Source organism: Ursus arctos, unplaced genomic scaffold (genome assembly GCF_023065955.2).
Source record: "Ursus arctos isolate Adak ecotype North America unplaced genomic scaffold, UrsArc2.0 scaffold_5, whole genome shotgun sequence".
In the NCBI taxonomy this organism is placed as follows: domain Eukaryota; kingdom Metazoa; phylum Chordata; class Mammalia; order Carnivora; family Ursidae; genus Ursus; species Ursus arctos.
The window spans coordinates 87,724,206-87,740,481 of record NW_026623067.1 but is presented as its reverse complement, the minus strand read 5'-3'; the positions used below and the strand labels follow the sequence as shown (position 1 = coordinate 87,740,481).

The 16,276-nt window shown below is 41.7% G+C and overlaps 1 protein-coding gene across 2 annotated transcripts in view; it reads right to left on the bottom strand.

Moving 5' to 3' along the window:
* The window catches only part of MAN2A1 (mannosidase alpha class 2A member 1), a 170,584-nt gene that overhangs the window by 147,264 nt on the left and 7,044 nt on the right, over positions 1 to 16,276 (bottom strand). Inside the window, exon 1 of one of the 2 annotated variants that reach the window (XM_044383966.3) lies at positions 4,892 to 10,442. The exons of the other annotated variant lie outside the window; for it this stretch is intronic. The gene's annotated coding sequence lies outside the window, so the exon portion shown is untranslated. Of the gene's footprint in view, positions 1 to 4,891; positions 10,443 to 16,276 lie in introns of those variants that run through there. 2 annotated transcript variants of the gene reach the window in all.

Below are 16,276 nucleotides of genomic sequence, written 5' to 3'. Positions count from 1 at the left end.
ATTTATATTCTTCTTTAGTCTGTTATGAACAGCTGTTGGCTTTGTAATAGGGAAGCCAGGAGAAAAACAGGATTCTACTTCCAGGTTAGAGGCCAGTTCAACAAGGGGAGGGGAGAGGTCAGCAGACTGGTGTCTACCAAGGGAAGGCCACTGGAGCAAACTGTGTGAAACTGACAGAAGTCTGAAGGGACTAGAGAAGATATTTTGGAATGACAAAAGAAATATCCAAAATTAGGAGCAAGTCAGCAGCACATTATCTTTGTGGGGAGGAGGGAGGTGGAAGAAAAGACGACACTGGGGACGAATATCCAAAGCCAGAGAGAAGAAACATTAAGACGGCCCCCACAGACCTGAAAGATGCTCTCCCAAGCCTACTTAGAGGCCTGTGACAGAAATAGCCCGTATGTGTCAAAACTGTAGTCCTTTAAGCCAACTGTCTCCTCTGGGGTGGCATGCTCTATCTCCAAGGCATAGAACTCTGACGCCTGTTCATCAGCATATTATACCGAAGCAGGAAGTACAAGGTTTTAACACAGAACTCGCCCTGTAAGACAAGCCCCATTTCCTCTACTGAAAAGCAAGAGGGAGAACATGCATCAGATCATGACTAGAAATGGGAAAACAAAGGAAACAGGATGGATCAGTGCAACACCAGCAAGGGGCTCAAGGAGAAGCTGGCTGACCCGCGTAGATTCCAGGTCAGCAAAGCTATTGAGCAGTATCTGACTACAAACCTTCTTTATCAGCAGACATCGATGCTGGTTGAGTGGTTCTCAGTGGAAAGGCCAAAGGGAGTCCCCTTGGCATAACCCAAAGCTCACCCGAAGAAGCTTAAAATATATGAGAGTCAGGCATGCAGCTAACTAATCTATATATATCTTCCTAAACAGACATTCTATCAAAAGCTGTCTGAAATCAGGGAAAAACTTTTCTTCGCTTATTACCAAAACACCGAGCTTTTTGCAATCACTTCTGATGAATTCTGTTGAATATTTCCAATACTGAAGATACAAGTCTACTTCAGTGATGCTTGCAATTTCTACCACAGCAGGTAACAACAGTAAATCAAGTTCCTCTGATTCCAAGCAGAATTAGAACACGTTGACTTGTCTTGCCTCTAGTAAAGCTACCCTCCTCCATAAAATAAAATTTGGTCTAAAATACCAGCACCCTAGAGCATTTAAGATGCTGCATGTTTTATCAGACACTTACAGTGTATAAATTAATACAGGGGTGCCTGCATTTCTCCAGACCTTTCTGTACTTTCAGGAAAAGATAATTTTGGAGCCATGCACACAGCAAAGCTGCCTACAGTTCAACAAGCACACACTGAAAAAGAAGAGGGCTCCATCTGGGAATATTCTTACGATGGCGCTAGTCCCATAACCCATGGATGAGAGTATTATTCAAAATAAACATTACAGGAAATAGATGTTTCGTGAAAAATAATCCTGCAGGCACCAAAGACGACTTTCGATCTCATTGTAGCTTTAAAGATACAATTAATGGTCAGTACCTGGAATTCTGTACCGAATTAATATGTCCATGGAGAAAACTGTGGCCTGGAGATATGTCAGCAGAACAGTCTAATGAAAATCATTTTTTAAACTGCATTATGCAGTGGAATAAAATCTGCCCCCCAAAAACGGCTGAAATTCTTGAAATATACACACCTCATAAGCAAATTTTGTAGATATGACAGAGAAGAGTGCTATGACCTTAAAAGGATGTGCTTGTAGTCTGCAGTAAAGTAACAGAAATCATAGATAATGTTTCAATTACACTGACAAGTCAAGGAATACAGATAGTAATACTGAAAAAGACAATTTTCTGTAGGGTAAGAAAATCACTTGTGAGAAAACCATTTTATTCTTTGATTGGTAATCAGTTCTATAGGGAGGCCATGGTGTTGCACTGCTGAGGAGTGGAGAGGAGGTCATGATATTTGATTTACTTCGCTTTTGATGAAAGAGAAAAATTGAGCAAAAAAAATCACTAATACGAATGACTCTTGAGAGAGAAAATTTAGAGCCTACTACAAGGCAAAACAGGATCGGTACCCACTCAGTCCTATGAACAAAATCAATCAATGTAAACCTACAGCTAAATCTGAAAGCTTATTACATAATTATTTGCCCCAGGTAAGCACTAGCTGCCGGAAATGGCATCACCGTGACCACTCAGGCTCGGCTGAATCTACACATCAGCGTCCTCCTTCCTGTTACAGTGGAAAGGAATGTGTGCCTTCCCGTTCCCCACTTCAAAGGCCAGCATTTGACTGGTGAGCTCCAAACCCACCTCTCTCAAGCTCAAAGGCTGGTATTCTTTTGGTTAAAACTCTCTCAACACGGTTTCATCAAACGCCCTTTTTAAAAGTAACTCGCTCTCCATTGTGTAACATGTAACATCAGGTCAAGCTATATGAAATTTGCCATTCTCATAAATCAAAAATAGTAAAATTCACCAATTTCCTATGGTTCAACTTAACATGATATCCTATCTAAAACACCAACTCAAACTCCAGTGCTTCCCTTAGCCCCAAGATTGCCTTCCCGGACCCCAACACCCTCACAGACATACAGAGATTATGAACAGTCTGTACTCTTCACCCCGCTTCCTTAAACTCCCATTCCCTCATCTGCCCATTGCTATCAGCATCTGCCCACCACTCCACTAAACTGCCCCTGCAAAGTCCCCACAGGCTTTCATGTTTTCGTCATGGCAAGTAAACACTGTCCTCCCCTTACTCATCATCTCGAGGAGCAGCCAGAACACTAGACCGCTTCTTCCTCCTGGCAACGCTCACCTCACCTACTCCCAGCCCAGCCTGCTCTCGGGGCTCCTCCTGCCTCCTGTTTATCACTCTCCTTCTCCCTCTCGCACCCAAATGACAGAGTGCCTGCCTCAAGGTTAACACCCGAGCCCTCTGCCTTCTCTATACTATCTTCAATTATCTCATCCCTCCATGGTTTAAACTCCATTTTTTTGTACTGATATCTCTTCTATATTTCTATCTCCAGCTAAAGCCTCTTCTCTGAAAAACACACCCATCTGTCCTAACAACTACTCCACTCCTCAACTTGGGTTTCAAACCTATGTCCAAAAGATACCTCCCCCCAAAAGCCTTCTACAATCCTCAAATCTTCAGTAAGTAGCTTTAATCTCCATCTAGTTAGTCACTCCCAAAATCCTGGTGGCATAACTGATCCCTCCTCCTTCCTTACCCTGTTCATACAACCAACTTACCTGCAAGCTCTTTCCTTATTACCTCTAAAATACCTGTTGCATCATTCTACGTCTCTCCCCCTCAGCTGCAACCACACTGACCCCAGCCTCCAGCAACCTCTCCTGCCTAGTACACGGCAGCCTCTTACCTAATTTCCCAGTGCCAGGCTTCCATCCTTCAACGATGCCTACGCAGCTGTGCTATCCTTCTAACAATCCAGTGCTAGCTTCTCTCTGCACTTCTTCTACAATCAGTAAACACCTGCACCTATCTAACCCTCCCCCAACATAGCTTCACCCTGATCTTATCTCAGTTGTAAGCCAGTTCCTCCTCAACCCATCTCAAGACCTTCATACACGTTCTCTCTTCATACAGTGCTTCAAATCTCACACGAAACATTCCCTCAACGCAGCCTTCCCCAGCCATCCTATCTAAAATAGGCCTTCTCATGTTATTCACGATGTCTGTTTTTTGCTTCTTTCACAGCCTTATTACATTTTTACCTATTTATTCACGTATTGTTTCCCCATCTTCATCACTAAATGAATCTCTATATTGAGAACAGGCACCACAGCGGTTTTATTCATCACTAGACCCTGATGCCTAGCACAATGCCTTATGCACAGAAGAATTGCAAATATTTACCGGGGTGGGGGGGAAACATATGTAACATTTTTTTCTAAGACAAGGAAGTATTAAATGTCATTTTTTTGGCATACAACTTACACCAAAAATAATATGAATAAAAATAAAACACTTTAACAATTTTTTTAAGAAAGAAAATTCACAAAAATCTTCACTGTGACCCAAAAAGTAGGTAAGAATGAGAAGGAAAGTCATAAATTACAGGATGATCTTCACTGACTGAGAGGGAAATGCTATAGAAATTGAGCGATGCTTGACCACAGAGGGGCAATCATGACCTTATGAGTAGGGCAGAATATGCGGCTGCTCTTCTAGGGCGAAGATTACGGACTCTGCACAGTCCAACCAGAAGTTTCAACGTTCACAACTATCAGTAATCATGGCTCACTGGGCTCTAATTTCAACTAAGTGGGGGACGACGAGGGTTTGGTAAAAGAACCCAAGGTTGATTCTGAAGTTCTCCCTACCACAATAGTGATAAAAGATCTTCACTCAACCAAATCAAGTTTCTAGTTAAGAGAATAGAGAAAATATTATTTTATTTATAACACAATCACCAATGGCAGGATTCAAGAGAAACAAAATTTTACTGTGATACATATGTGTGAAACTCTAGCTCCATACCACCTGTCGTTCATGTTTTCTTTTTCTCCTTCAAGATTTTGGTAGATTCAGTATATCACTCCATCACATCAATATCTCTCTGGACCTGGATTCTGTCATAAAATGTGCCCACCATGTACCAGTGTGATTGGATAAAAGGCTCTAATAGTAACCATCAGAAGCATCTGAAAGGCTACTCAAAACTACAAATCCCAGGGGTGCCTGGGTGGTTCAGTAGGTTAAGCGTCAGATTCTTGGTTTCGGCTCAGGTCATAATCTCAGGGCAGTGAGATCGGGTCCCAGTCAATCTCCACACTCAGTGGAGGCATCTGCTTGAAGATTCTCTACCTCTGCCCCTTCCCCGCATGCGTGCGTGTGCTCTCTCTCTCAAATAAATACATCTTTAAAAAAACTTACAAATCTCGGAGATCCACCCTGGAATCTTGGGAAGGGCCCCAGAAACTGCAATGTTTATGCTCCACAGGAGACTCTGGTGATCAGCCAGGTTCAGGACCCACATCTCCAACTTCACGCATGCCAGTGAAATATCTAAGATATACAGCCAATAAGCCATTTGGCAAATCACCTCCAAACTACCCTAGAGGGTGACATAAATCACAAACCTGCACTCTTTGATAATCTGCTTAACTGGATATTAATTCTAATTATCCTTGTATCAGATTCCTCCATTCCATGCTTTAGGATATTATACCTCACCACATTTTTATTTTTAATGACTGTAAATAATGATTACCTTTATTTTTAATAACTCCTTTTACAAGATAATGATAAAGGCAGTTTAGTTGAATGGTGAAGCACAAGAGCTCTGGGTCAGACTATGTGGGTTCTAATCCTATGTTTGGCACTTACTAGCACCGTGACCTTGAGGAAGTAACTTAATTTTTCTGGGCCTCAGTTTCCTTTATGGGCAAAATGCAGTGCTAATACCTATTGCTTGGAATGGCTGAAAAGAACTTAGCATAGGGCCTGCCAGCAAGCAGGCATTCAAGAAGACGTTACTTCTGCTGCTGTTGCTACAATAAAAGTATGGCTTTCTAAATCACTTTAAGATTTTATTTACTTATTTGAGAGAGAGAGGGAGAGAGAGAGAGAGAGAACAGAGCAGGGGGAGGGCCAGAGGAAGAGGGAGAAGCAGACACCCTATTGAGCAGGGAGCCTCACGTGCAGCTCGATCCCAGGACCCTGGGATCATGATCTGAGCCAAAAGCAGATGCTTACCCCACTGAGCCACCTGGGCACCCGTGGCTTTCTAAAATCACTTTGAAGGGTACAACTTTCCAGGGCACAACAACTGTGATTAAGAACAGACTCTAAAGCCAAGCCAAGAGTAATGTCATCAAAATGGCAGCATAGGAGATCCCAGCCTCTATCCTCCCACAAACATCAACAATGAAACAGCTATCTATGAATAAAAACAGTTGTGGGTCAGCTCTGGCATCTACTTACAAAGCTTCAGCAACACAGTGGAACAAAAAACCTGAAAATAACCACATAGAAAAAAAAAAAAGAGAGACTTCTTCATTTTGCCTGCATCATCCCATGCCCCAGGCCATTGCTCAATGCCAAGAGGACACTCCCCAGCTAGAGTTTCCCTTGCTAGGAAAGAAGAGCAGGGTAAAAGAGGTTCCCCAGCCACTGGGAGCATCACACAAAGAGACACATAGGCACAACTCGGAACAAGGAAGAAAAGGGGAGGCTACCAATAGTAGCCACACAGCATGAACAAGAATGGTTCACAGTGACCTGCTCTACAGACAAACTCAGCAGCTTTCAACCACTGAAGGAACCAATGGCCAGCACAGCTGCCATAGAATCCCTGCAGATTTTACCAGTTTTCACACCCCTTGTATTGGCATTTGCTGATGCCACCCACCTGTGGCCCTCTTGCTCTCTCCTCACTAAGCCCCTCTGGAACCTAGCAACCATGCCAGCAGCCAGCCCAGGCCTCTCTGGCGGCTCAAGTGCAAGACTCCAGCCCAGACCCCCCTGGCTGATCCCCACTGCCAGGGAGCTAGCCCCTCCAGCTATGCACTTGCACGCTGCCAATCTGACACTTGTCATCAGCCTCCACTGCCTGCACATGCTCAGGAAGAGACTGCAGTGATGGGAGAGCAAGCCAATAGCCAGGGCCTCCACAGCTGCTTGTGAACATGGATGAGGCCCTGTCTTCTGTCACTAGCCTGCCCCATCACGCTCACCTGGCATCAGACACTCCAGCTGTGCAACTACACATCCCCAGCTTGACCTCCATCACCAGCCTCCACTGCTGTGTGCCCATGGTGGGACTGAGCAGTCATGGTAGTACCTATCAACAACCAGGGCCCCTGCAACTACCAGTGCACCCACAGTTGGCCTCAGCCTTTGCTCCCTGCCTTGGATCCCACCACTACATGTATGCGTGCAACTAGCCCCTGTCACTACACAGGCCACTCCAGCTGACTAGGTGCACACAACCTGCTTTGGCCACCACTGCTGTCTGCCCTAGCCCCTAGCCACTGGGCCTGGAGGTGCCAATGAGGACCAAGCAGCCCTTGCAGCCATTGCCAACACCCTAGAGCATTTGCCAAGGACGACACAGTTGTCAATGCTGTGGACCCCAGCAACCTGAGCCAAAGAGACATCATGCCACCCTCAAAAGGGATGCTGCCACATGACCTTACACTTGGTGCCCTGCACCAGTAGAACTGGAGTCACAGGTGCTACATCTCGGGACATGCTAGGATCACTAGCATGCTTCAACTTCCCCTCTCGCATACAGGTGAAAGGCTTCTCTTAACACAGTTCATAAAGTCTGGAAGAGGTGACTGCTTCTTCAAAGGCAAAAACACTTGTGCAAAGTTATAAAGATCACTAAGACTCAGGAAAACATGACTCTACCAAAAGAATATAGTAAACCTCCAGTAACTGGTCCCCCGAAAATGGAAATATAGCTATTGCCCAACAAATAATTCAAAATAATGTTCTAAAGATGTTCAGAGTTATAAGAGAATACAGATAAACAATTTAACAATATCAAGAAAACAATATAAGAACAAAATGAGAAGTTCAACAAAGAGATGGAAAACATAAATAAGAACCAAACAAATTTTGGAGTTGAAGAAAACAATAATTAAACTGATGTAAGACTTGACCAAGCAGAAGAAAGAATAAGTGAGCTGCAAGACAGATCAATTGAAATTATCCAGAGGAGGAAAAGAGAAAAAGGAATGAAAAAGAGTGAAGAAAGTATACATCATCTGTGAGATAACAACAAAAAAACCAATCTGCAAATTATTAGAATTCAAAACGAAGAAAAGGAGAAGGGGGCAGAACTTTGAAGAAATAATGGCCGAGAACTTCCCCAATCTGAACAGATATAGACATCCAAATTCATGGAACTAAGAGGTCACCACACCAAATCAACTTAAAGAGATCCTCCCCAAGACACATTACAATAAAAGTGTCAAAAGTCAAAGAGAATTTTAAAAGCTGTAAGAGGGGGAAAAGCTTGCTACATTGAAAGGAACCCCCACTAGACAACTGGCAGACTTCTCAGCAGAAACCTTATAGGGAAGGAGAGAGTGGGATGATATATTCAAAGTACTGAAAGAAGAGAAATGCCAACCAAAAATATACCACCTGACAAAGCTGTCCTTTCGAAATGAAGAAGAGATACACGTTTCCCAGACGAACAAAGGCTAAGGTGAAATTCATCACCAGAGCACCTGCCTTACAAGGAATGAAGAAAATAGCTCAAGCTAAAATAAAATACACTAATTAGTAACATGAAAACCTATGAAAATATAAAACCACTGGTAAAAGTTAAGTATACAGTCAAATTCAAAATATTACATTAATATGGTGGAGTGTTAGTTATTTAATTCTACAGTAAATTGGTTAAAGGACAAGATTATTAAAAGTAACTACAGCTACAATAATTTGGTAATGGATGCACAATAGAAAAAGGTAAGTTGTGACATCAAAAACATAAAAGGGATGATAGAAGAGAAAAAGGGTAAAGGTGTTGTATGTGATCAAAGCTGTTATCATAAAATACACTGTTATATCTATAAAATGTTCTAAGTAAGTGTCATGGTGACCACAAAGCAGAACACTACAGCAGATTCATGCAAGATAAAGAGAAGAGAATCAAAGCATACCACTATGGAAAATCACCAAGTCACAAAGGAAGGCAGCAAGAGAGAAAGAAAGGAACATGGAAACTACAAATGACAGATGATAATTAATAAAATGACATAAGTTCTTACCTATCAATAATTACTTTAAATGTAAATGGACTGAATTCCCCACTCAAAAGACAAAGAGTGGCTGGATACATTTAAAAAAACAAAAATCAAAAAACAAGACCTAACTGTATGCTGTCCATAAAAGACTCACTTCAGCTTTAAGTTCAAACATAAACCCAAAGTGAAAGGATGGAAAGAGATACTCTGTGCAAGTATATGTTTGCATACACACACACACACACACACACACACACACACACACACACAGTGGAATACTATTCAGCCATAAAAAATGAAATCTTCCATTTATGACAACATAGACAGACCTTGAGGATACACTAAGTGAAGTAAGTCAGACAGAAAAAGTCACACACTGTATGATATCACTTTCATGTGGAATCTAAAAAGGTTGAAATCAAAGAAACGGCAGAATGGTAGAAGTTGGGAGGGGAAACAGAGATGCTGATGAAAGGGTATAAACTTCTAGTTATTTAAAAAAACAAAAAAACCCCTTCCAATTATAAGATGAGTCAGTTCTGGGAATCTAATGTACAGCATGACGATTATAGTTAATACTGTATTACATACCTGAAGTTGCTAACAGAGTAAATCTTAAATGTTCTCATCATAACAAAGAAATGGTAATTACGTGACATGATGGAGGTATTAGCTAACACTATGGAAATAACCATTTTGTAATATACAAGTGTATCAAATCAACACATCGTACACCTTAAACTTAATACAATGTTCTATGTCAATTATATTTTAATAAAGTTGGAAAATAAAATAAGATAAAAAAATGGAGCCAAGCCAAATATGAATTACAGTTCCACTATGCCAATGAAACCTTGGGCAAGTTACATAACTTCCCTGTGCCTCAGTTTCCTCATCTGTAAAACAGGGATAATGGATAATACCTCACCCATAGGGTGGTTATGAGTGTTAAATTAGTGAGCACATACAAATCAGTTTAAATAGTTCCTGGTGTGGTAGGCAGAATGATGGCCATCCTAATGATGTTCAGGTTCTAATCCCTGAAACCTGTAACTCTGTTACTTTACATGGCAAAAGGGACTTTGCTGATGTGATTAATTTAAGGATTCTGAGATGTGAAGACTGTCCTAGAATATTGACAGGCCCGATGTAATCACATGGGAATCAGAGTCAGAGAAGATACAAAGAAGAAGAGGAGGCCAGAGCGATGCCATGCTGGAGGGGACCTGAAACCAAGGAATGTAGGCAGCCTCTAGAAGCTGGAAAAGATGAGGCAATGGAGTCTCCCCTAAAGCCTCCGGAAGAGAGGAAGCCGTGCCAACACCTTGATTTTAGTCCAGTGAGACCCATTTCAAACTTCTGATCCCCAGAATGGGAACATATACATTTTTCTTGTTTTAAGCCACTTCATGCTTAAAAACAAGCAACAATAGGAAAATTATACACCCAGTAGAGAGCTGACCCTATTTAAATAAAGCTTCCACTGGCTGGCCCTCTTAGAGGATGTCTGTCCAAATCCCCATCAGAAGAGTTGGGGAGCTGTAAGCCTCAGCAGCTGAGTGCCCCTGCAATGGAGCAAAGAGAGGTGAGAACGTGTGACTCTGCAACCTATCTCCCAGGGACATGCTTTGGTCTCACAAAGCTCTACACTGATCTTTGAACAAAGGAGATAGGAAAATACTTTGTAGTTAAAAATATTTTTCCAGGAAAGAAACAGCAATATCTTCATCTTGGACAATTTTAGGGTCAATGAATAAAAAGTGTTTTAAGGCTACTCTGGAGCTATGGTGGGGCAATCGAAGTCAATGCTGCAATGGCTTGGACCAAGGCAGTAGAGGTGGAGGGAAGCAAAAGGATGGGACAAGACAGATGAGCTAGGAGAGGGAGGTACAGGGAAAGAAGAAAAATAGCCTTTGTGTTTTGTTTTGTTTTGTTTTGTTTTGTTTTGTTTTGACTGAGGCGACTGGGAAGAAGATGGGTGGCATTTTAGGGAAATCAGGAGTGAATCCCAGGAAAGGAGCAAAGGGAGAGACAAAGGTTCTGTTCTGGAACTACAAGACAGCTCAGTGGTGGTGTCAGGAAGACACGTAAGTCTGAAAGTCAGGAGAATCTATACTTGAGTGGTCAGTGCAAATACGAATTTAAAGCAGTGGCTACAAATGGGGATTACCCATAGAGAGTGCACAGATCTGCCTTTAATAATTGTAAAAGGCTCACCAGGCAATTCTCGCACATCTGCGGTTAAGAACCACTGTATTAAAGCTAAATATAAAAACAGTGATTTGGTAAAAGAGAGTCTGTATTTCCAGCAGGGGTGTCACCGTTACTGCAGTAGTTCCAAGTCAGTCAGCTGCTGTTCAACTACGCAGAAAAATCCTGCTATTTATACTTAGTCAGATCGCAGGCACTTAACGGGAAGGAATTTTGGTCTCATAAAATGACAAGAAACCCCTCAAGTGACCACTCCACCCCTTAAGATGTGTAGTGCTGAGGCCAAAAAGAGTGTGAACTGAGACTGTGGCTAGAGTCGTGTATGTAACTCTACATAGTTGTGACAAGCCACAAACCACAGTGACAAATGACGGTGTTTTAACGGTGTTTTCCAGACCTGAAGCTTATCATGCCTGAATCTCTTCCAAGGTATTATTGCCTTTGTGCTTCCACTGGTCCATTCAAAGAAATAAATGTACTCACCGTATGAGCACAAGGAACCCTTAATTACATAGCACCTTGCCAAAACACAGGAGCAATGGGCTTTGCCTTGGCGAATCATTATTCATCGATCTCATACCTGCCTACGTAAGACATTAGTAGAGGCTAGTCGGATGCAGGTCTACAACAGGAGTGCAAGTGACGGTGCAGGGAAGAGCTGGGATTTCAAGCTCACCACGCCTTGCCCCGGTAGGGTACCCTCAGGACTCAGACGCTGCCCCTGGGTAACCGCTCTGCAGCTGCCAGACTCACTGTGCCTCCCAGCCCTGATCTAGAGTAACAACAGGCCACGCCAGTTTTTCCCACCTTTGTGAACCCCATCCTCTCGCCACCTCCAAAACTGTGGTCAGGACTCCAGTTGCTGGCGCTTTGTCTAGGCTCCAAGACGCAGCTCCCTCTCCACCCTATGAGTTTCCAGATGTAAACTGAGATTAGAACCGTAAGGCCCCCACCTGCGTTGCCCCAATGCAGCTGCGCAGAATGCACCTCCCGTTTTGGCCGCGTTTCAGACACCAAGCTATTGTATAACGTGAGATGGGGCCAAACAGGTATCTTTTTTAAAAATGATGATTAGAACAAGGGCTTGTAAGCACAACATGTTTTGATTATCAAATATTTTCATACAACACAGTTTTATGACTTTCAAATACATTTAATAACTGCAATTAAATGGTGCTAAGCAAATAAGGTGTTGACTAATAAAATTCTTTAATTCAGCACTTCCCGAACTGTTCTGTGGAACATTTCCTTTCTTTGTATTTTGTTTTTGCAAACTCTTTTTTTGAAAGCCACATTAATTTTACTTCTATGACATATTTTTAATGTACTTCTAGTCTTCTACATAGCACTCTGAGATAATGTCAACAGCGTATCCCACCTAAGAACATGCATGAATGTTCATAGGATATGCTTTCGGACAGCAACAATTCCCAGGGAGCCAGGGTCATGCTGTCTTATGTCATCTGATCAATGACTGCTGGTCTATGCTGCTAATCTGTCTTATATTTTTTGAGATATGCCTGTCTTTATGCACAAGGGTTGTTATTATGTACTATTTATACCACCTAAATCCATTCTGCATGGATGAATGGCATATATTGTATTTTAGGATCTGATGATAAAAGTTCCATCAACATAAGTTTACCCAAGTAATTTTCAGAAACACAACTTTAATGTAAAAAGAGAACAATTGTCGGTAGTGGAAAAACCAGATCAACCTAAACAGTGTTAGCTTATTAAAATAAATGCAACTGACATGTCTAAGATGGTTTTTCATACAGAAAAGTTTTGGGGGCCTCTGAAGACAGTGTTGTTTTAAGAAGATAATCAGCCTGCTTCCAATCTTATTTATACTAATCATTTCCTGAATAAGCCCTGTCTATTCCTTAGGAGAAAGGTAAGTGTCTAGGCAAGCTCCATCTGAATTATTATAAATTCTGAATTTCCTAACTTTTCATTTCAAGCAGCAAAGATTCTAAAGTTTTACAAATCCTTTCCTACAAACTTTATAAAAGTCCATCTGAACCATTCAATCTACAAGGGCAAGGTGGGGCATGGTAAACACCACAGAAGCAACAAACCTGAGTATGGCACAATAGGATATGTAAAAATATAATGAAAACAAATTTCTAAGTATCGTAAAATCAGCTATAAAGATGAGTTAAGGATACAAATGTCTTGGATTCTTCTTAAGTCTTTTTTTCTTTCTTTTAAACAATTATTGATTATATCTTTTCCCTAAAAGTTGTAAGAAATATACTGCATTTCAAGTGTTGTTGTCATTGGGTCCTGTAAGTTTTCAAAAAGTTGGCCTTGGGCCATAGACCATTCTTATCTCTTCAGTTTGGAGGAAGGGTATGGTCAGCCACTAATCAAAAAGAAAGGGCTCTTCTTCACTATCAACAAGAGGCAGTTTCGGGGTACTCAGAAATCTGATCTTCAAAACAACCTTGAGCTATGAAGCCCCTATTTCAAGTGTTGCCTTTTGATCTTTAATAAATCCATCTCTTTTCATCTCTCCCTCCCTCCCCCTCACTCTCTCCCTCTATCTCTCTCTCTCTCTCTCTCTCTCTCTCTCACACACACACACACACACACACACACACACACACACGGTAATCTATTTTCTGTTCTTATAACCTAGAAAAAAAATCATTTCACTCCATAATTTGGGCCAAAAATGAAAAGGGTCTTTTTTAGTTTCTTACTGAAATGCTTCTTTGAAATCCTTCCTTATGATAGTCTTATCTTTTCTTAGGTATGCTGATCAATGAGCTGGTTTCTGACAATTTGAATACAAGCTGCTTCATTTTATTAGCATCTGCTACACAATCATCTTAATACGAGAAGTGTAGCTTTTGGCTATAAGAAATGTTCCTTGGCTGTCTGCTCTCTTCTCACAAAGCACAGTCCCGAGTGAGCTCATCCACTCTGACTATGCTGATGACTACCAGATCAGCATCTCCCGTCCCTCACCTCTCACTCGGGCACTGCAGCCCACTTGGCTATCCTACTAACATCTACCTCATCATATGTGAACCTGAGGTTGGCGCCCCAAACCAGGTTATCTTCCAAACTATCCCTTTCTGCAAAGGGTAGCAGCTAATTCTCCAAATACCCCAAAGGAAAAAGGTGGGAAAAATTGTTCCATTCAAGCCACATCCATCATTACCCTTTATAAAAATGTTAGAAAGCCCTGATGCTTCTTTTTACAAAATGTCTGCATATTTTCCTCTTCCTCTTAATTCTAGCCATTTCGATACTGGTATAGGGATTTAGTGCCTTATGTCTGTATTACCTTAAACAGATTCTCAGCTGCCTTCCTGCTTCTGAGTCTTCCTACACACTGCTACCAGAATAATCTAGATTGAATACTCTTAGCTCCCTTCCAGGTCTAAAATTTTCTATGAAATTAATTCTCCAACATGGCTCTTCTCAAGCAGCTTCCTAACATACTCAATAACTTTGAATGGCTCACTACCATCTGACTCATGTAACTTCTCCGACCAGCTCCCAGGGCAATTCACGACCTGATCCCGAACTACCCACCATGTTTTCCCAACTACTCTTCACAAGCACTGGAGATTCCGAATCAAACCAATCTCCTCACCTCTTCTCATGGTGCCAGGCTCCTTCATGACCTAAGCCTTAACCTCGATACTCCACACTCCGAATGTTCTTTCTCCCTCAAAGTCCTACCCAATTAGAAAAGCCGAGCTCTGGTCCCAGGTCCTTTGGTCAACTTGAGCCAGGCCATTACCAGGAATTAGTGCTGAATTTCCTTTAAGGCCTCTGCCCTTATGCCAAGAATAAGAATGAGGGTCATGGACTCTTATTTTATTCTTAGCTTTTTTTTTTTTAATGATTTTTTATTATATTATGTTAGTCACCATACAGTACATCCCCGGTTTCCGATGTAAGGCTCGATGATTCATTAGTTGTGTATAACACCCAGTGCACCATGCAATACGTGCCCTCCTTACTACCCATCACCGGTCTATCCCATTCCCCCACCCCCCTCCCCTCTGAGGCCCTCAGTTTGTTTATTCTTAGCTCTTATATCCCCAGAACATACAACAACAGTGCCTGGCACTGTTTATGGCTACTCCATAAATCTCTGTTCATTGGCAATAACTAGCATTTACTGAACACATACTAAGTGCCAGGCACTATTCTAGCTTTTTAACACTAACTCTTTTAATGAGTAATCAAATAACACTCAGCTGTCTCTAATTGTTTCACAAATGACAGTTGCATCGCCTCAAATAACTAAGATGCTCTTGCAAAGCAAGAAACATTATCTAGTACATCTATCGAAATTTCCACAGCACCTAACACAAAGTAATTCTCAAATATATGCCGAGTAATGTACAACAGAAAGCAATGAATTATAGGCCAGGATGCATACCCTGGGTATGCTATGACAGGTTATGGGTCCCAGGGCAAATTGATGATGCCCGTTTATGTGTCTCAGTGTCCTTATCTGAAAAAATCAAAGACTAAATTATCTGATCTGGAAGGACCCTCCCTACTTTAAAATTCTACATCTGACTTTATCATATCATGACTTTTCTAGGGGTGCTGGTGACTATTAAGAGAATGACTACCTCCTTCTCAAAATCCAAATTCAGGACATTTTTATGAGAAAGTAATTCTGAGAATAATTCATATTCTCTGGCTTCCATCTTCTAATGTTCCACAGGTAAAAATGTTACCACAAAGGCCAGGACCCACATATCCCACATTCTTCCACACTAGTGGTATGAAGGAACAGGGGTGAATTGCTGCAAAGTCTATCTTCAGCCCCAAAGTACAGACCCATCCTGAAGGAAGAAGAGCTTCGCATTACAAAACACAATCAGTCCTGGAAGAAAATATGTGTTTAAAAGAAAAAAAGCACTGGCAAATTCCCTGGCTCTCAAGGCTCCTGACTCAGGACAATGAGGTTCACTGGTGGGACTAGGTCACATCTGGGGCCTGCTCTGCCTTTGGAAAAAGCATTTCATTTCTCTTGACTCCCAAAGGTGACCACCTGCACAGGAAGCCAGTGAGAAATCCACATGAATGTGAAAAATGCTGAAATGCATACATTTAAAAATGGAAAAAAAATACTTAAAAATTGCAACACCACTCAATGAGACTCATTACACTCATTTTTGTTTGGACTAAGTGTACTGCAATTTAATGATAGTAAAATCTCTGAGGACACAACTGGGGTGGGGGCCTGTGCTAAAAGGAATGAAGAAAGCCGCACGTAATCTTCAAGAAGCATGAAGAAGGCTCAAAATTAGCAGGAATTAATTACTCTTTGATGAGTAACAGTCTAGTGCCCCTGCAGACCTCCTGA